General features: G+C 40.2%; 1 protein-coding gene across 1 annotated transcript in view; it reads left to right on the top strand.

Annotated features, from left to right (window-relative positions):
* The first annotated feature begins 14496 nt into the window (after positions 1–14496).
* The window catches only part of GPAM (glycerol-3-phosphate acyltransferase, mitochondrial), a 48807-nt gene continuing 42853 nt past the window's right edge, over positions 14497–20450 (top strand). The window contains exon 1 of the mRNA XM_040564120.1: positions 14497–14576. The gene's annotated coding sequence lies outside the window, so the exon portion shown is untranslated. The remainder of the gene's footprint in view (positions 14577–20450) is intronic.

Genomic DNA, 20450 nt, shown 5'->3' with positions numbered 1-20450 from the left:
CATGTGACCTATTGCATCCTGTTTGTGTTAGCTTACAGTGACAGGCCCAGAAAAAGGACTTCGGTATGCTGTTCCTATTTTACAGGCCTGCAGAAAAAACCTGGGTCATAAAACAGCCTTGCCATGTATGCTGGCATGGCCGATGCTTTGGGTAGCGTGTATCCACCCAGATCCAGGTGCCGTTAGCTATTTGTGCTCCGATCTCTGACTGGAGTCACAAAACACAGAGGATCTTGCTGACCTTGCCCCGGGGCACCCAGTCCTACGGGCTCTTCAGAGCTGACTTTGGTGCCTCCTTGTGTGGAGTTCTCCCAGCGGAGGGAGCCTCCTTCCACCTCATCTCTGGCAGGGTTTGATGTGGGTCTGCCTTCTCCCAAGCAATTTTTGGATCGGGGGGGTCATGCAGTAGTAAAGTTGTTCCAGTCATCACTAGTCCGGCGTTTCTGAGGGAGGAGGGAGTGGGACAGAAGGCCACAGCAGCTCTGATCTTAACCTGAAGTACTGAACAATGACTTTTCATCTCTCTTGTGGGTGCTCTGTGTAGGAAAGGGCTGAGATTTATGGGCCCACCACCAGGAGAGCATTCACTACCCTAAATCCAGACTACAAGGAATGTTGCAAGCTGGATGGCAGTAGTTGATCATGTCTATAACTATGCTTTACATTACAAGGGATGCTAATGCTCGCCCAGCAATGATGGTGTGAGGGTGAATCTATCATGATATGAAAATGTTTATAAGTAATTAAGGTCACTTCTGCTTCTTGCAAACTGATTCAAAGCCCTAAAAAAAAAAGGGTTTAAAGCCTATAATGTTCTGTGCTTAGCTTCAGATAATAAACTTGAACCTAGACCTGAAGCTTTACAAGGACTGTAATACAGAAGACATCATGTTAAATAGGCTGCTCCTACTATTCCTGTGAGTCAGGTCCTGCAAGCCATCACATGCTGATTTAAATGAGATTACTTAAAGATGCACATATGGATAAACAGCCTCAGCCAGGGTTTGTTTTTATTTTAATTGAATTAATAATAATCCACTGAACAAGAACAGAAGCTCATAAATTATTTAGTTTGATCTTACTAGGAATTATCCTGATCAGAAATCCTAAAATCAGGAAAATTTGACTGCAGGTGTCTGTGTTATAGCCTCACCCCAAATCTTCCTGCAGGAACTGAAGCCCACACTTGGTTTCCAAATCCCAGCTCTGGCTGAGTACATGCTGTGTAAATATTCACTTGGTTTTGTGTGTGTGTGTTACTGTGTATTTGATCTGAAACTAGGAACCGGGGACTGGTGAGACATTATGAGCCACTCTGTTAGCAGGTGTACACAGCCCATAAACAAGGGGAAGGCTTGCATGAGAAAGTCTTTCCTTGTGATGTTGTGCATGAGGAAGGCCTCATAGCTTTATCCAAACTGATTCTTCATGCTCAAGATATCAGCCTCAGCTCTGGGGTAGGACTTGGTCTCTCAGATCTGGCCACGCATGTCTGATTTGGAGCATAAGATATTTGGCTAACCTTGATGAGGCTTAGTGTAAATACCTTGCTAAAAATGCTGTAAGTAGCCAACTGCACCACAATACTAACATTTTCAATGCAGATTAGCTTTGTTCTGATAATTTTAATCAAAAAATGAAATTAAATAATCCTTGATGTAATGCTACAGGTTTCAGTGGAATTGCTCCAAGATGGATCTAATCTTATAATTTTTGAAAGAAAATAAATCTCTCGTTATCTTCTCACAGAAAAACAATCTCCACGTACATAATACCCCTTTTAGGTGAAAGGTAGAAAACAGACTGAAGTCCATGAAACAAATTTGGCGAAGGTGCCAGCTGGTTTATAGCAGTTTGCATTTGCATAAGAAACAAGCACAAAATGTACCTAAACCAAACAGCATTTGATACCTGCTCTGATCAAAGGTGAAGGCTTGGGGAAGGGTTAGGTTTCACTCAGTAACTGAATACACAGAAAAAGAGAAGCCATTAAATTACAAAGGATAACACCGAGGTTTGTTGTGTTTCCCTGAGTCTTTCCAAGCCCATTGAATAATCTCAGCGATCTAAGCATCTGCAGAGATTTTGACAAAGAGCAGATGAAGGCCTTATTGTGAATTTCACCTACAAGGGCAGCTCGTCTCTCTAGCTTTGTTCCTCTCTTTGTGATTGAAAGCCGTGCGAACATCTACTGTCTGGTTCTTACATGAAGAAAATGAGGTTCTGCTGTTTGAATCTGCAAGGGATATTGTGACATCCAATTTTCGTGTTTTTAGAGAAGACAATGAACCTGAAGAGCCCCTCAGCTAAATGGGAGGACTTTAAAGTGTAACGAGAACCAGTGGAGAGGGTTCACTGACTCTAGGAGGAGTGAAATCTGGCGGCACTTGCCCAGAACTAGCAATGTATTGGTGATGGTGTTTCCAACCACACCCATACTTAGTTTAGTCTGAGAGAAGGGGTGCATTTACACTGCAAGTGTGGAGATATCCTTGCTGGGTCTGGAGGCACGGTAGCTACATTTGTGCTGTGCTTGTTATGAGTTAATGGATCCTATCGTGGAAATGCAGCACTGGGTTGGTACAGGCAAACTTGTGCTGGATCCTAAGTCTACAGTGGACTGTGCTGTGTAGACTTGTAGCCCCGAGTCATAAATACCTTATGGATGCCAGCATTGTTTTGCTTTTATAGAATAAATGTCTTTCGAATCGTTAGTTATTCATGGCACGTGGTTGGTCACTCATTTCTCACACGGTGTTTCAGGCTCGGGAGCAGATAATAGAACTGTGCAGTCCTCAGGTAGCTGACATTCTGCAGTAACTGCCCAAAATCAAAGCAGAAACAGGGAAAATTAGAGGAAATCACATCTGTGGGAGAGGGAGTCATATAAAAATCAGAAATGCAGGTTAAGACCACCGGAAGAGATGGTCTTCTGCTCTAAAATTCCTCGTGTATCACCTGTCTGTGTAACTACGCCAACGCTGAATCAGTTTTTTTTTGGAATCACCTGCAGCCATGATGAGGTAGGTAGTGCTTGCTGCTGTCAGTACATGCACTCCCTGGGGTGTGGGTGAGCACAGGCACCCCGCTGTAGAAGCATTCCTGGGACATTTCTGCTGTCCGGTGCATGCACACACATTCACAACAGCAAATCTCAGGGTGCACAGAATTGTGGCTTAAATAAACAGTCATATTTCATGTTCATTTGAATGCCTGTTCCTGTTGCTGTTTAGCCTTGGCAGCAAATTCAAAGTAATATTCTTTGGAAGCTTCTCCAGCAGCATTTTGCCTGGAATTCACAACTGTCGGAAAAAAACACCGGTTTCCAGCTGAACTTCCTTGAAGCCTTTGTGTGGGTAAGTGTTTTGTTTGGCGTTTCTTTACGGGCTGTCTTAGAGCTGCTCAGGATAAGGGGTTGGGGCTTGATTTAATGAAGGCATGAGACATATAAAGCAGGTCATGCGAGACCGGAACTGATGACTTAACCCATCACGTGAGGCCACAGCCATGCTTGGGCTGCTCGCTCTCTTGGAGGTGCCTAAACTTGCCAGGCGTTTGATTCATTTGCCCAAACTGGGCATGTAGCGTGTTAACAGGCACTGTGAGGTGGCCAAGATATCTGCAGCTGGGCTGCGGGACCTGTAGGAGACTCAAGTGGGACATGGAGGCCAGGCAGGATACACAAGGGCGTCTCAAGTGGGGCTGGGTGTTGTGGACATCTGGATTGAGACCTAGGCACACTGCTCTGCTTGGCTTGATGCTTGTTTTTTATTTTGCCTTGGAAACTGAAGCAGCCCTGTGTGCTCTGCCGTACATGTGCCCGAAGCTGCTGTGGTGGGCACAGCACCCTCAGGTTGTTCATCAAGAGCCCAAAGCTGGTTTCTACGTGGGAGTTTGAGCTCTGTGGGCTAGGAGAAGTGCATCTGGATCTCCCACAGGCCGGGCCAAGGGCTCTGACCCACCGGCCTGTCTTCTTCAGGATGCTTTAAAGGGAGAGTGTCTGCGGCAGCTGGACTTGGCTGTAATCAGTGCTGCTGTGCCACTCAGTGTGTGCCAGAGCTGAGCTGCAGGCACCTCCTGTTGAGAAAACGTGGGTTAACTGTGTTTTAGGAGAATGATGTTGTTGGGGAATAGCGTTCTGGAATCGCTTGAATTTGGCCTAAATGGCTTCTGAGGTGCCTAAGTGCTTTTTTGGATCCCAGCCACGCCATTCTGTATAACACCTTGTAAGCCTTTCGGGTCTTGTTATCTCAGCAACAGGTCTTCATCTCTTGGTGGCGTGGGGCGAGGGGGAGGGTTTTAGTGGAAGGTGAGAAAGAAGTCAAAATGGGCTCTTTGTGTCGTTTATTAGTTTAATTTTCTCAGGTTGGCAGCTAGCTCTGACACAGTAACCATTGCTCTTCCTGTTCCAGTAATACTCTTTTTTTCTGGACATTATCCCACCAGTGCTGGGAAGGCTGCAGTAATGTCATGTTTCTCAGCGTGGGTTGGGGTATGTCACTGCAACTCGGACAAACTCTGTAGTAGTTGTCTCATCTTCTGCCTGGTTTCTGGCCATGATGGGCTGGTCATAAATAACGCTGCACACCCAGTCTACATGCTTTGCTACAGAAGGAGTGGGAAAAAAAAAAAAAAAGAAAAAGACTGCAGTGCAGTGAGGCATTAAAGAAAATATTAAAGACAAATCACTCCTCTGGTGTCACTCAGTGGCAGTCCCATTAAACTCTGAGAAACTGACCCTAAATGTTTAAAAAAAAAAAAAAAAAGTGTTAAATAAGAGTTCTGTAAGTTAGGTTAAGTAAGAAAAAATAAAAAGGCAAAGAAAAACATAGAGGCAAACTGATAAAGAAATCTGAGAAGCAGGAGAAACACAGAATTATAACAAGACTTGAAGCACCACCTAACTTGAATTGCCTCCATCCACTCACATTGCCAGGCCTGGAATGATCTCTTCAGATTTGCTACCTGGATTGCCCTGGGAGCCTGAAGTACTCTGCTCCCTCTGTAACACCCTTAGCTGAGCTGCAGAGCCTAGCTCCAGCTGTCTCAGCCAGATGAATTACAAAGCTGTGTTGTGGGGTCTGAATATGATTGCACACGTGAAGGACTGGAAAAAAATAGTTTCTAGAAATTGATTAGCACTATTCATGTGGCTTACAAAGTCTGAACAGAAAGCTCCTTTAACACATTTGGTGCCAATTACTAAACATCTCATTATACAACAGGAGGGAGGTGTCTGGAATGAGTTTGGGGAAGGGTGAATAGACTAGATCGTCTTCTCCAGGTCTCTTCCAGCCCTCTTTCCTACCACACTGTGACACAGAGAAATGTGACCCTTGAGAAATGATGGAGCAGCTAGAGAGTAGCATGTGCTTCCATGGGAAGAAACCAACTTCCACCAAAGTACTGGGGAAGATTTATGGTGCCAGAAAAGCTAAGAGCATCTGCTTTAAAAAAATAAGTATTTTTGATGAGGAAAAAGCAGGCCTAGTTCTAGTCATGCAGAAAGTTTTGCATGACTAATTAAAACATTACTTTAGCTCCAGTCTGACAATATTTGATTTGGTTCTCATTTATTCCTTCAGTTTCTGAGCCTGTGTGCTTCGTAAATCTCAGCTGCAATATAAAGCTACAAGTTTTCGTCATGCTAGCCAACAGGAACTCTAAAAGCCAGAGTGCAAATAAACAGGACGCAAAACACGTTATATTTCTAACACTTTCTTTACAATTATCACATTGTTTTCCTTTGAAGTTGACCGTTCATATGTATAGAAATATGAAGTGTCCATGTTAATCTGCTCACTGTAACCCCTATCCTTTGAAGAGTTAAGATTCAGTCATTTTCTGTATGAAATAATCTTTGTAGCGCAGCCCTCTCAAATCCAGCGCAAAACCTCTGCTCTTCTCTCAATAGCAGCTGCTGATTAGAATCACAGTTCTCATTTCCCAAGCTACATAATCCTGCTAGTTCGTTCTTAGACCTACTTTCTTAGCACACTGTATCCATTATACTAGTGTTGTCCCCATTTTAAAGTTTGTGATTTTTCATCAGGCTGATAGCATCGTGCTCAGAGACAGTCTCTCTTGCTGTGAAGAGATCTGTTTGTTATAAGGAATTATGTGGCTTCAAGAACGACATGTATCTAACTTAACTGTATTAATTACCTTGTGCTGTGCTTGAAAAGTGATCATAATAATGCTTATCATGATCTTAGTACTATTATCGCTATTTTGCAGATAATGGAAATGAGTTGGAGAAGGGCAAAGCTCAGTGTAGGGCTCTGGAGCAGGCCATGCTGCTTTTATTTTTCCTGTGTCATTTAAACTGTAAGCAGCTTGGAGGAGGAGCTATCCAAGCAAACTTTGGATGTGTTTGTCTTGTGAATAAGAAAACCTTTCTGTGAAGTTACAGGAGGATTGCCTTAACTTGTCAGGCCGTGACTTCTGGAACAGAGGACTCATTCATCACAAAGGCTATTTTGCTACCTGAGGTGACAAACTCCCCCTGCTTGTCAGTTTACTATTCAAACTGGGACATACAGCTTTTTAATGATGACTTGATTACTCAAATTCCATCATCAGTTGAACGTCACAGTAGATTTTCTTCTTCAGATGCTGTAAGCAAAATTTTTCTCCCCAGTTTGTCAAGACATATCCTTTAATGCATTCAGCCTCCAAAAAGGTTGCTTTCTGGGACTTCACATAGAAAAGACCATCTAAAGGATATAGTTTTCTTCAAATTGCACCCAACACACAAATGTATCTCAATGATATATGCATTGAGATGATTCCTTCCATTCATCATGCTTTACAGTAGTAGAGAGATAGGTGGCTCACAGTGCTCACAGAATGATTAGTATTGGACAAAGTAATTGGACAAAGCATGCACTCTGCAGAAAGATACAATTTCAATCTAAACTAGTTGAACAGAGCATTGCATTCATCTGCAAAATGTTTGCACTTATAATACACTAGAGGAATTCACGTAATATTTCCCACAAGCAATTCCAGAAAGCATGACACTGCAGTTCTCTTCTATGAAAATCCCTCAGGAGTACAATAATCTGATCTCTTCCAAGGGATTCATAGTTGTTCTCCTCTGAAGCCCACTATAGCTCCAAGTACTGAATTCTCTAGGACAGGCTGTGCTGAAGACTCCAGATTGATTAGGCTGTTGATGACGCAGGAGGCTTTGCTGCAGTTTGTTTGTTCTGGGATTAGCTAAAATTAGAAGTTGACCCTATGTTCCTGAGCTAATTTAAAGGCAAAAATACATTTTACTGATTCTGTTGATTTTTTTTCTGGATATGTGGTCTCTTAAGTCAAAACTAAGAAGGTATCTTCCTTGTGTTGTGAGTTAGGTCTTAAATGATTTTGAAATGAAGGTGTCTGGGCCAACTGATATACCTATAAGCAAAAACCCTGTGCAGTTTCCAAGGTAAATCCTTATGATGCTGTGTTGTACACCTAGAGAAAATTAAAATTTGACAATTTGAAAGACCGAGAGGATGTCAGTCTTGTTTCAAATGCTTGAAAACAGCTGGATAAATTCTATCAGTGCTGACAGGCCTTGGTCTTTTAACAATTCAGCTGTACCAAAAGCAAGGGAAGTTGGAGATTGTTTGCATCTGTGGATGGTCATGATATCTGAAAAACAAGTAAAGGGAAGAGTGAATGCTAAATCTTTGATAACAACAGGTGAAGAAGATCTATTATGGATATTTCAAAAAGTATCTGAGGTTTAAAATACTGAAATTGAGACCCTGGAAAAGGGTCTGTTTTCACAGGCTTTTCCTTAATTTCGGTTTTGTTTTCCTCAGTGAGCCCCCCAAAAACATATCCAAATCAATGGTTAGTTCTGAAAATGTAAGCTGATTTCAAACTTCTTTGATACCTCTTGCTAGAAACCCTTTAGAAAAAAAAAGAATGTAGTTGAAGTGCCTGCACCCTACATCCAAGCATGTGTGTCTGTGTTTTGGGAGTGGGGGGGGTGTTACTGTCTTATTTTGACATGTGAAGCCAGAGGTGAATGAGTATGAGGTATGGCAAAAATAATATTTTCTCTGTTTGTAGTACCTTTCTTTCCAGATTCTCAGATACCTTTAGAAAGATTTAACTCCAGACACCAACTGGCCAGGAGATGGTGTTAGTGGTGTGCTATAAACAGACAACATGTGACATAGGAAAGCAAGATGACTAAGTCATATGAAATTTGGTGATCATGTCTCACCCTCACCTGAGTGCTGCTCCATCCCTTGGACCTTCCATTGGCCTGTTCCGATTATTTGCATTATCTATAATGATAATTATTTAGTCTTTTTTTTTTTTTCCAACACAGCAAGTGAGTAATAATATAAAGGCAAACATAATCTCCTTGAATCACTGGGGATACATTAATTGACTAGTAATGTAGATTATTATCTGGTAATTTACAATAGACTAGATCAAAGCCTATGTCACTCAGGAACAGCAGATGTGAGTGAGAGAAGTCATCCAGACATTTTTGAAATTGGTTCCAAATCTTAATCTCATGGCTAGTATCAGGTAGTTTGGAAAGACGTTCCTCTCCAGCACAACAAATGCTACATGTCCCCTTCCTCTTTCAAATCCCCTCAGGAGCCAACTTAGCAGAGATCTCCAGTTACAGAGTGACCTCAAACCACTTGGTCTCCTTTCCTACCAGCATAATTGATCCATATGCCTTTGCCAGCTCATCTCTCCACTTTCCAGTCTTTATTTTCCTCCTCTAGTTGCAACCCTTACAATGCATCCAATATGCTGCTAAAACCACATGGTGTGGAGTTGTTACTATGTAATGCCACCTTCTGGGAATGTGGGTTGGCTTCTCATCTTCACACTCCCTTTACTGTTCCTCTCCCACCACCCTTCTGTTCAGTTACTACTCCCATTGAGCTCTGCAAACACCGGTACTCGTGTGGTCTCCTTCGCTTCTTGACTTTGTGCTACTTAAATGCACCTCTGTATAAGGCTCTGTTGGTAAATCTTTCCCTCCAACACTCCCTCATTTTGTGCAGGGTTTCTGTGGTGGTTTTCTCCTTGCTCTTCTGCCTCTGTTCATCTCACTGTAGGTAACCCATCAGTGAGGCAAGGCTCTGTGGCCAGGGAGGCAGAAGTTGGTGTTGGGTAGTAGATGGCGATCAGCTATCACAGCTCCTTGGCACCAGCCTTTTGCTGTGATCCCAGGTAATCCATGTGTGGTTTTGCACTTTATCAGCTATTTTAATCATTACCATCCAAAGAGAGAGAAATAAAGGCTCTTATTTGGCCCGTGTTGCTGCACAGTCATAGCCAGCCTGGACCCTTTAGTCTCAGTCCAGCTATGCTCTCACAAAGCGAAGTGAGGAGGCCAGGTACGGCCTGAGTTTTGCTGTTTAGAGGCCATAGAAACTCAAAGGAGAAAGAAGGAAACTGCATCTTGGTATTTCATTGCTTTGCCTTCATCAGAGAGGTTTCCAGGGCTCAGTGTGCAGGGAGACCTACCTTGGCCTTTCCTGGTGCATGGTCTGTTCACCTCTCATTTTGCACGGGTGGCACAAGAAGGGGCAGCTCCTCTTGTCCTCTTGTCTCTTATTTGTCTGTCCACATCAAAGTTGGGGCATCCTGAATAGTGCACGATATAGTTATTGTGCAGAGAAATGCCTTCATAATTGTTTCTAAATGCTGTATATAGCCATGTTATCTACAATAATTATTATCTTTCAGATTTAACATACCGGACAAAGTGTCCTAGATGGCCTGGGAAAAGAGCCATGAGGATTAAAGGTCACTGAGATCAATCATGTCGATGGTTTATTTATGTGGTTGACTATTGTGATGGTAACAGCTTTTTCTGTTTGGCCAGTATAGTCTAATTTTTATATATATATATATATATATTTTTTTTTTTTTTGAAATGACATAGCTAATCTATTCAAAGCTCCATATTTATTGTCCATAATCTTAATTCTACGGGGACTTGGCACCTAAATATCTTTAAAAAATCTTGATCTAGGTGATTTAGATGGCTAATTCATATTTTTCAAAAGAAATTATTTTGGAGTTGAAATCTAGTGATTTACAAGATTGCAAAACTGATAGTCCTCTTGCCATTATTATTCAGCATGGGAAGCTTCTCCATCTATATTTGCCAAATAAATCTGTTGCACTTTGAGTTTCATGCAAAACAGCTTTTCTGTCTTTCAGAAAGTACTTTTTGCAATGAAGCTACTTTGCATGCAGTGAGACTGCTTTACAGTGAGGCTACCAAGCCCACCATCTATCCTTCAGATTGTTCTTCGTCCTGTAAGTACAGAGAGCCTCCACTATTCCTGAGGGCAATTTCTCAGGGCAGTTGCCCTGAAGGGTACTGGCAGAGAGGGCTGTTATGAAAAGCAGTGTTTACTCCAAAGGTAATCTATAACCCTTATGTTATTTTTTAAATGAGAACCAATAGGGAAACAATGCCTCTGTTCCACAGGGAGAATATATCCATAGGATACATCAGTATTTCCATAGAGTCATTATTTCAACTTTCCACCCAAATTCTGTACAGAATTAATGTAGAAATTCTACAGTGTTCTTCAGGATGGAAATGTCTGCTTATTCAGTAAATGTCTTTTTAAAGGCTGGTCTTTGAGAAATTGATAAGGTATGAGAGCTTGAGGGACAATTGTGTCCAACAAAGGACAGTTAACATAGAATTGGATAGTAGTGTATGAAAATGTGGGAAAGCAGAAAAAAAGGCAAGTGTGGTTTGGGTACCTATATATGGAATCATAAGGAAAACAGTGATAGAATTCAGGAAATATTTAATCAGTGGTTTGACCATGTCTACAGCTCAAGCTTGGTAAATAAGTGACTACTCAAGGTAAGGATGCCAGAATGGGAATATTTTTAACAGGCTACTGACTGTTATGTTAAAGGGACCTTGTAGCCTCACGCCTCTTTAAAATTTAATGTTAAGAAATTGCTTGGGTGTCACAGTATCATGTTTTGTTAAAATAGTTTATTAAAACATCTTATTATTTTCACCAGACTGACTGTGAGCTGAGAAATCTATTGGTTACAATTTAATTTAATTGTCACAGGTACCCAATGAAAACATTCAGGAGATTACCATCCTCATACCTGTTGTTGCAGTAATGGTGTTTTTCAAACATTGTTTTTTTTGGGGAAAAAAAAAAAAAACACAAAAAAACCTAGGGTTATCATCAATATGTAATTATGATAATGAATTATGATGGCCTCAGTTTGCCTTCCTGTGATGCCAACGGAAGATCTTTGTGCCTATCCAAAATAAGATGTCTTTAGGTGGCATTTACAGTAATAATAATAATTAGACAGTTGTTAGGATAGCATTATTACTTTATAGCCCTTGGACCGATTATTTTAATAGTCTGTGTGCACGGACAATACTTCCCCTTATTTTAGAGAGTAAGGACTATCAGAGTTACCCAAGAAGAGAATGGCTTGAGCTGGAGTATGAGGGGCACATCTGGCTGTGCATTGGTGAAACTGATGTCCAGTCATCCAAAAATACCAATTTCAGGGCACAGAAGCATTTGTTTTGTTTCACAGATGTTGAATGTGAAAAATATTTCTGATAAATTGGAAGAAACTCAGGAAACAAAGAACATTTTGCATTAGCTGGCTACATATATTAAACTGTGTAAGTGCCTGAGTAACACCACACTTATGTTTTGCAATCAGAACTTTTTCTCATTTTGATTTCTGCATTTTGCTTTTCTTTCAGTTCACATACTCACTGAACTTAACATTGTTGGCTGCATCCATTTAGATATAAATTAATGTGAGAGGTTCTGTTTTTTTTCGATTATATTGATAAGTTTTTTTTTGTCACCTTTATGGAGTGTATGTGTACATATCTACACAAAAAATACATTACAATTTTGGAATGAGTCCATTTTTGATCATTTACCTCTTTTTGATGGTGTTTAAAAGCTTACAAGATTGGCATCAACATTGCAGTTGGCTAAATGGCGCCGGTGATACTTCAATCACAGTTAAACAGATTCTGTTGTACAAAAGGCAAAGAAAAGGAAACCACAGAGCTTCGTTTAGAGAAGGTTCTGAAGTATGTGTACAGATGAAGAATTTGGGTGTCAAAGCAAGCTGGACAATTCTGGAATGGTCTGGCAAGCTGTGAGGCAGAAGGGAATTTAGCAGTTGTGTGCAGATCCTGATAGCTCAAGCAATTCCAGTTTTAAAATTGTAGAAAAGGAGTATGGTTTCTTTTAATCATTGTAGAAGGCTCGGAGAGGCAGAGGTGAAGGAGAAAGGGGCAGGCTGGTCAGTTCAGGCACTAATTAGGGTCAAGGTCTGTTGAGGAAGTTAATGAGTTTCTAAATAGCCAACTAGCAGCTGATAGGGAGCGGAAAAATAGTCAGCCTCTGCATCCTGTTTTTATTTCTGCCCTAAAGTGAATGATACCTTTAGGAGAGCTAGACAGGTTCTGTAGTCAAAAGTCTACTAGGAAATATTTGCATCTGGTGTGAAAATTTTTTCTTACACAACATCAGAGAAAATTTGAGAATATTTTTAGCCTGCTGAGATTGGTGATTATTTACATGAGTATCCCTTGAGTCTTGCTGCAGTGCTCAGGATAGGACGTTTTGACTCATTTTTGCTGTTGTGGTCTCTCTGACCCTGCATTTGGCTGTGCTTCTGAAAGTGTCTGGCATGACTGCTCGTGTTTGCACTTCTCCCCCATCTTTGTATGCCAGATAGCTTTTGCCATCTTCCTGACCTTGCTGGGTAAACATTGCACTAGCACAACTTTTGCATGGCATTCATTTTTGAAAAATGTCAAAAGGTAAAAGAAATACAAGCAGGTAAGTGAATGAGGAAAAAAAAAATATATATATATATATAAGATAGGAGGTCAAGTTAGCACAAAGACCAGAAAATTACCGTGAAGGGGCGTGGGCTCTTCTTTAGTGTGTGTATGATGCTGAGAAGATATGTTATCCTGAATAAGGACATGGGTACATGCCTGCTGGGATGCGTGTTGGGTTGTGGGTGTAAGTACACCCATTAGCTAAGCACCCACCTGCGGATATCTGAATCAACAGTGCAGCAACAGTGAGGATTTACTCACTGGGGTTCTCCTCTCTAGAAGGGTCTGGTCTTTCCAAACCACTTGCACAGATAACTTGACTATATCAATTTTGTTCCCCACAGGACTGTATGCTACTCATGTCTAATAGATATTTAATAATATGCATGGGCTAAGAAAAATATTTTGTCTGCTGTGAGATTCTCTTTCGTTTTCACTGCCTTACCTCCTGATGGATCTTCATCAGGAAAGACCAGTACATTTCTTTCAAGTTTGAAACGTTTGTCATTCCTGTGGTGGCTTGTTTCTGAGTCATGTCTTTTCTAGTCACTATAAAAGTAACATTAATATAGCAACAAGCAATTAAAAACCCCAGCATCTATTCGGCCCACGCTATCAATTGAGTGTGATTCCAGGGCGGTAATTAGCTCTGCAGTGTTTGGAAGTGTGTTGTATCCACCACCTGACTTCCCTATGCTGAATTTCTGCTCCCTGTATTATTCTTATGGAACTGAGCAGGTGCAAAAAGCAAGGCTTAAAACTGTGACATTTATTGATTGCACGTCAAGGAGGACAGGACCTCTCCTGTGGTGTGGTTGCATGTCTCCTGCTCTTCTTGAAACAACCTGCAACTGTGGCTTAAGTTTTATTATCCTACTATTGAAGGCGTTAACTGTTTTCAAAACAAATTGTCTGCCACCTTCCCTTTGAAAACATATCTCTCCCACCTGTAAATCAGAGACCTGTTAATTCATTTGTAGATTATGCTCTGCTGTTACGTGATAGCAGTTGTTTTGTCATAGATGTAATGGCCTAAGGATACTGCTTTACTTGTGTCATGTTCATCATCCTCTTGTAACTGCTTTTGGTTAATAATTTTTGGCTCAGGAACCTGGTTAGTGGACAAAATGACTCAGTGCCAGCACCTATATGAACTGGCTGTCTAAATAGGATATAGCTGACTGTATGGGCATAATTTCATGAATTTCGATATTGTTCCCTTTAAATAAGCAAATGAAAGGGAATTGCCAATGAGTCATGTGTTATTTGCAGGTTATTGCCATCTAGACCCTGGTGCCAAGGAAACTGATTTATGCTCTGTTATTACTGTGTTGTTCTTGCATTGTGCAACAGATCAGTTCCAAACATAAATACATCAAGTAGCCCGTGCATAGGAATAAAACCTGTCACATTTAGGTATACGTACATGTTAGCCACCTTGCAGGGAATCAGAAGTTTCTTTAGATGTTTAATTTTCTGTTAGTAGTACTTTGATGCAATTTTATTTTCTAATTGCTTTTTTTTTTTTCCTCATTTGGCTGCTTCACATTTAAGGGCAACTTTCAAGAAGTGACTTGAACAGAACATTTTGGACTTGTTTTGAAACTCACCGTGCTCATTGGGGTCTCTTGTATATTTTTCAGCCTTGGGTGTGTTTGACAGTGGCATAAACTTTTGGGAGGACATAATTTCATCTTGACACCAGGATTCTGCGGTCAAGGTATGCTTATTTTTGTATTGGTTATGTTTTTTTTCAGATGTAGAAGGCCAAATCACTTATGTTCCATTGTTGAACCTCTCGGTTTTTGTATGGAACATATTCCTGTTTTTTTGTAGTTCCTTGTGTTCAGACTAGGAGCACTCTGAGAATTTGGTGTAGGTGAAAGATCTTTTTCAAAGCCTCTGTGTCCAGTTCAATAATTTTTGCAGTGCTCTGGACCTCTCCTAAGGCTCACTAGGTGATTTGCAGAATGGTTTCTGTAAAACGACTTCCAAGTTCTTCCAATTCACTTTGAGACTACTCATAACCAAACACCACTACTGGCTTTATCAGTTCTCAGACAGTGCTGGTAGTGTTAGTCATTCAGAAGCAGGTCCTGCCATTGGTTTTACAGAAAACTAGGCAGCTACTCATTCAGTATTGCACTGACTGAAAACTTTGGCTTCATATTAGCTTAAGGACAGTGTGAAAGACATCACTACATGCAGTTTCTTTTTAGTGGTCTCTAGAGGCTTTTTAATTTCTGCAGTCACTCTGTATAAGCAGTGTTGCAGGGACAGAGAACAGCCCTTGGGCACAGACCAGCGGGGTGATCACAGGCACAGCATACCACCCTGTGTGCCTTTGGCTGCCCTTCAGCCTCTGCCTTGTATTTTTAGCTTGCAGTCTCCTTAGTGGAAGAATTGTCTCTTCTTGCTATATTTGTAGCACATTGAGCACAGTGGGTGGATCAGCAGTTGCATCTGCTCCTCCTCTGGTCTGTAATAAAAAATAAATATTCAGAAATGATTCCTTAATTGTGATTAATGAAGACTTTGTTTCCTAACAAGTACGTGACAAGGCCTCCTTGTTTAAGGGAATTCGTTTGAGCTGTTCCTGGCATGGATGTCTTTGTCACACAACAGGTGCTTCAAATCACTAATCTCCTGCAGTCCGAGCTGGTATTTATTACTGTTCAATGTCAGATCCTCTTGCTTGGCATAGCAGAGCATACCACACAACCTGCAAGTTGTGCTGGTGAGAATATTTAATCACATATCAGCAGATTACCTATAATTAGCTCCATCACAGCTAGATCCTTTGAGATCTTCAGTGAGAAGATAACATCTACTCCAAGGACTGAAACAACCCTGCAGGGAAGACCAGCTGCAGGAACCCAGCTGCAAATCTATTTGCTGGAATAGCTTTGAGCTGGTTAAAGCCTTTGATGATCAGTCTGAAGTTGTTTAGAGCTTCATATTTTGAAGTCCAGCTTTGACTTCCTTGAGCTGTTCCAGTGGGTAAATACAAATACATCAGGGCTTTATGCTAGTCCTGTGCATCTATATAAACTCCCCAATTATTTGCTTTGTAGTGTACGGTCAAGGTTTGCCAATTGGGTTGGGGTTTACCCTGCCCAGCACTAGAAGTCAGTGGTTTGTCTCTATTTTGGTTAGTCACCTGAAGCTAATTTTGTGCTCAGTGCAGAGAAACAGGCTCCTTCAGAGCCTGTTAGGAGCGATGCATCTGAATGTTCGAGTCATCTACTTTAGGATGAGATGAACTCTGCCCTAGAAATGAATGTTTCTTTCCAGAGTGAGGTACAGATATAGATGTCAAAGCTTAGCTGGATGAAACTCACCCAGTACGTATGACCTTCATTCCAGGTCAGCTTTTCCTTAGCCTTTCAGTAATCTCTCAGTATTAGCGAGATTAAGTAGGACTTGGGATGAATTTTCTGTGTTGTAGGGGGCACAGAGAAAGCAGACAGAAAAGCAGAATTTGTCACACAACTTGTATAACTTGTTTGAACCTTTAAGTCCATTCCAGTTTTCTGTTATTAATTTTTCAGAACAATACCAAATGATCATCTCTTCTGAGTGTACTAAAGCAACACCTGTACCTCGTAGCCTGTTGGATCCCTTGTAGGTCTAGCACATGGCCAGGGAAAGAGAATCACAGCTCCCCTTGGGCTAGAGCTGTGGTTACAATACTGTGTTATTGCAATACGTGCAATATCGTCCCAGGTGGTTACCTCCTCTGGGTTAAAAACCCGCAATGATTCTCTTCGTTGCTATTTCAGACTTTCTCACCTGATTAGCACCAAATGTGTTCTCACTTATCGGAATATCTACTAACCATACCATAGCAGCAAGTGGATTTTCCTGGGCACTGGTATGTAATAATCTAATTTCTTGTAAGGGATACATTTAAAAAGACTTAAAACTGAACCTTCTGATTTGGAATAAGCTGTGTCTACATGCTTCCCACAACTGACAAAGCTGCATCAGGATCGCTTTTGTGACTTGAAAATCAAAGTGAAATGTGTATCAAAAGTAGGAGGAAGGAGATAGATCTGAGGATGAGAATGGTGGTCAAGAACACAGAAATACAGTCAGGAAAGCTAAACTGATACATATTTGGGGGCTTATATACAAAGCAAAAAGAAAAGATTTCATAATGAAAATGTAAAGAAAATAAAAGGCAAGTTAGAAGTTCACTACTTCACATGGAAAGAGGTCACATAGCAGATGATAAGAAAGTGAAATTATTCAAGGCTTTCAAACTTTTTGTGTCCAAAAGTTTAGCAAAATTAATTCTAACTGTGTTGTAGGAGCTTAAGTGGGGGGGAAAAAAAAAAAAGGAAAAAAAAAGAAAGAACAGGTTAAATAATATTTTATAGCATTTATATAGAGAGAACCAGAATGTGAAAAATATGTATTAGAATATTTTATTTACTAGCTAAAGCACTCCCTGAATTGTTATTTGCAGTAGTTATGGAAAATGGAAACACACAACACATTTTGGCCTTCTCAGCATTATTCATGAGTAGATTTCCATCTCCACTGAATGGTGAACAGTGGAACTAGTTTTTTCTTCCTCTTGTTAATGTATAGATTTCCTTCTTTCTAACATGTAGTTAAAATGTATGATCCATGTGAGCCTTCCATTAAGAGAACTGAAACCATACATGCATAATGAATGAGTTGGAAGTGAATTTCAAGTTTTGCATCTTGGTTCCTCTGAGTAATATATACTGTCACAGGCCTCTTTAGCATCAGTGAGACTCATCTCCAGAAAGAGGACTGTTCAGCTGAACAAATGCTGAAGGCCAGGACTTGAATTTATGTCTATATTAACCTATTTATGCTATTTATAAATGCATAGTAGTTGTGCGTATGTGGAATGCATCTCTATAAAGAGAACAGAGAAAAGTTAGTCTGTGTTGACAGATTTGTCCAAAGATTTCCTAAAGAGAAAACTGAAATGCTTGCCTATTCAGAAATGTCATATAGAGCCCTGGAAGATACATTTCAGTGCCTGAACTTCTATCTCAAGATCTCTCTCAAGGTGCACTAAGACAGGGAAGATGTTGCACAACATACAGCATAGCCGAGGTTCCTGGCACACTTTGGAGAAAGAAGACAGGAAGTATTCAAATTACATCTCTCCTGAAACAGAGCAACGTCACTGATAACACATTGTCAAACCGTGAGCTGATTGCCCATCTCCATAGGGCAGTGTTGCAATATTTCTGAGCTAACATCTTCATTTTCCAGCGAGTGATTGGGTCAAAGTTGTTTGTAATTTGGTATGAAATTAGATTTGAACTACAATAAAAAGTCCCAAAAAAGGCTAACTTATATAATACTTGGTATCTTTCACGCAAAAATATCTTACTGGCTCTAGTGTTGTTAAAATGTGTTAAGAACATTTTAGAATTGTTTGGCTCTCAGATCTGACTAAACCATGTTAAGGTTAGTGTATTAAATTAATCTTAAAGCTCTTGTTGTTTGCTGATGAAATAGCCACAGTGATATTTCAGCATGGAGATTTGAGAGGTAGAGACCGTAACTTCCAGGAGCTGTTTGAATAGGTGTATTGTGTGAAACTATCTAGCATTGTTGTGCCATCAGTTCCAGTCCAAGCCCTTTGATTTTTACTAAGCTTGCATCATCACCAGTAAAAATAGAAATTTATTAAATACGTGCTGAAAACTAATTTCATGGCAGTGGTGCTGCTGCAGAAAGTGTCTTTGCCCTCTGGAATTTCATGACATTTCCTTCTTGTTTGCTTTTCCTGTAGTACCTTTACTGGTGACAGACTTTCCATCATGAGGACTTTGTCTACATATCTAGAACTTAGTGTTGTGACTCTGAAATAAGGAATAAAACATAGAAGTTAATTTAGAAACTAAACAACTAAAAAAAAAAAAGACATTTCTTAGATGAAATCTAAAAAAGATTACTGATTAAGCTCATTGAGCATGAACATGTATTGACCAATAAAATGATGAGAGAGAGTAATGCATTAGAAGGCTGATACAAGATAAAAAGAAATATTTAGATAAAACTGGAATATTAGGTGTTTTAAGGGAAAAGATGTCAACATACTGAAAACACTATTTTTCATAGCCAAATGTTGTCCAAACCCATTATTAATTCTGAGCAATCAAGCCTTGCTTATTTCTCTTGGCTACTAAGCAAAGCAGCTGTAAAGACCACAGAGGCGATGTCCTGAGTGTTTGTTAAACAAATGTCAGTGGATTATACATGTCTCTCTCTTCAAAGAATTAGCATTCAGCAGTCTCTTAAGGGCCTCTCCAAATAATAGCTAATCGTCTTTCCCAACATCCTACCAGGTAGGAAGGTATTTTGCCATTTTAGAGATAACAATAATTATAAACATGTTAATACTTTCTGACTGTATGGTATCATATGGGAATCATAAATGATTGTATAAAGAAGAGGGTCATTCCCTCATTCATGTCAAAACAGGTGTGTAGAGGTTATGGACTAAGGGGTGTGTAATGTGTTGCTTGGACAACAGTAGGTACCTCTACAGGAGAAACGGCAGGTGACATCTTAATCTAATAGAAATAGACACAGTTTTATGTTCATATGGGAAACAGGGAAAATACAGTCTTACTAGGTGCTCTGTGACTTAAATTATTGACTAAAATAGAAATTTAGAAGTCTTATTATGAAATATATTTATCTTGACAGCCAGAGCATTTGATGTGAACCAAAAGAAGCTGCTATGAGCCAAACACCTGTTCAGTAGAACCATTGGTTCCTTTCCAATAAAGCCTCCAAGATGGGAATTCTTGATGACTTTTTTAGTAGCCTAAATGTTTTAGGAATGGGGCTAGGTGTTGATTTATATAGAAATAGTTGATAAACACCTTCTACTGATCAAGTGCTTGTGAAGTCAGTGTAATGATCTGTTCGGCTTCAAACTTCTGACCTGAGATAACCCATATAATCTCTCCTCTTTACTTGGGTGTTGTAAGAATAGCTGTATGTTCCTATGTATTTGGGCACAGTAGTGGGAGCCATGTAAATGCCTCAGCAAGGCAGATAAAACAGCAGGGGACGGAGATAATCCCTGGCACATCTCCTGAGTACTTCCCCTCTAAATATGAATCATGCTTCATCCAGGCAGATGTAACTTCTGTCCTTGTTCGTGACCACGCATTTGTCAGCACTGGTCAGATGTGGTAAGATGGTGGCTATTTTGTCTGTTGTTTTGTTTGTTTGTTTGTTTTTCTTCTTCCCCTGGAGAGGAAAAGAAAATCTTTTCTTTTTCCTGAAAAGGAAAAGAAAATATAGCTAGAGGTGCCCATACAGTGCTCAGGATACTAGCAGGCAGAGTGAGGAGTGGGAAATTCATAGTTTGCAAGTCTCCTACAATGAGCAAAGGGAACTGAATTGTTTAGGACAGAGAAACTTAAGTGTTATTTATTTATTTTATTTAGAATTGTGACCTGCTTTACAATTATCTTTTTGTATGGTCCTTGTCACTTTTTAATCAAGGAAGGAAAATCCACAGTTAAAAATAAATCTGCAGAATAATATTTCATATCTGTTAGTTAAAGCAATACAATTAGGATGT

This window comes from Cygnus olor, chromosome 7, assembly GCF_009769625.2.
Source record: "Cygnus olor isolate bCygOlo1 chromosome 7, bCygOlo1.pri.v2, whole genome shotgun sequence".
Taxonomy (NCBI): Eukaryota; Metazoa; Chordata; class Aves; order Anseriformes; family Anatidae; genus Cygnus; species Cygnus olor.
Note: the sequence above shows the minus strand (reverse complement) of the source record. Positions and strands in the feature narration are given on the sequence as shown.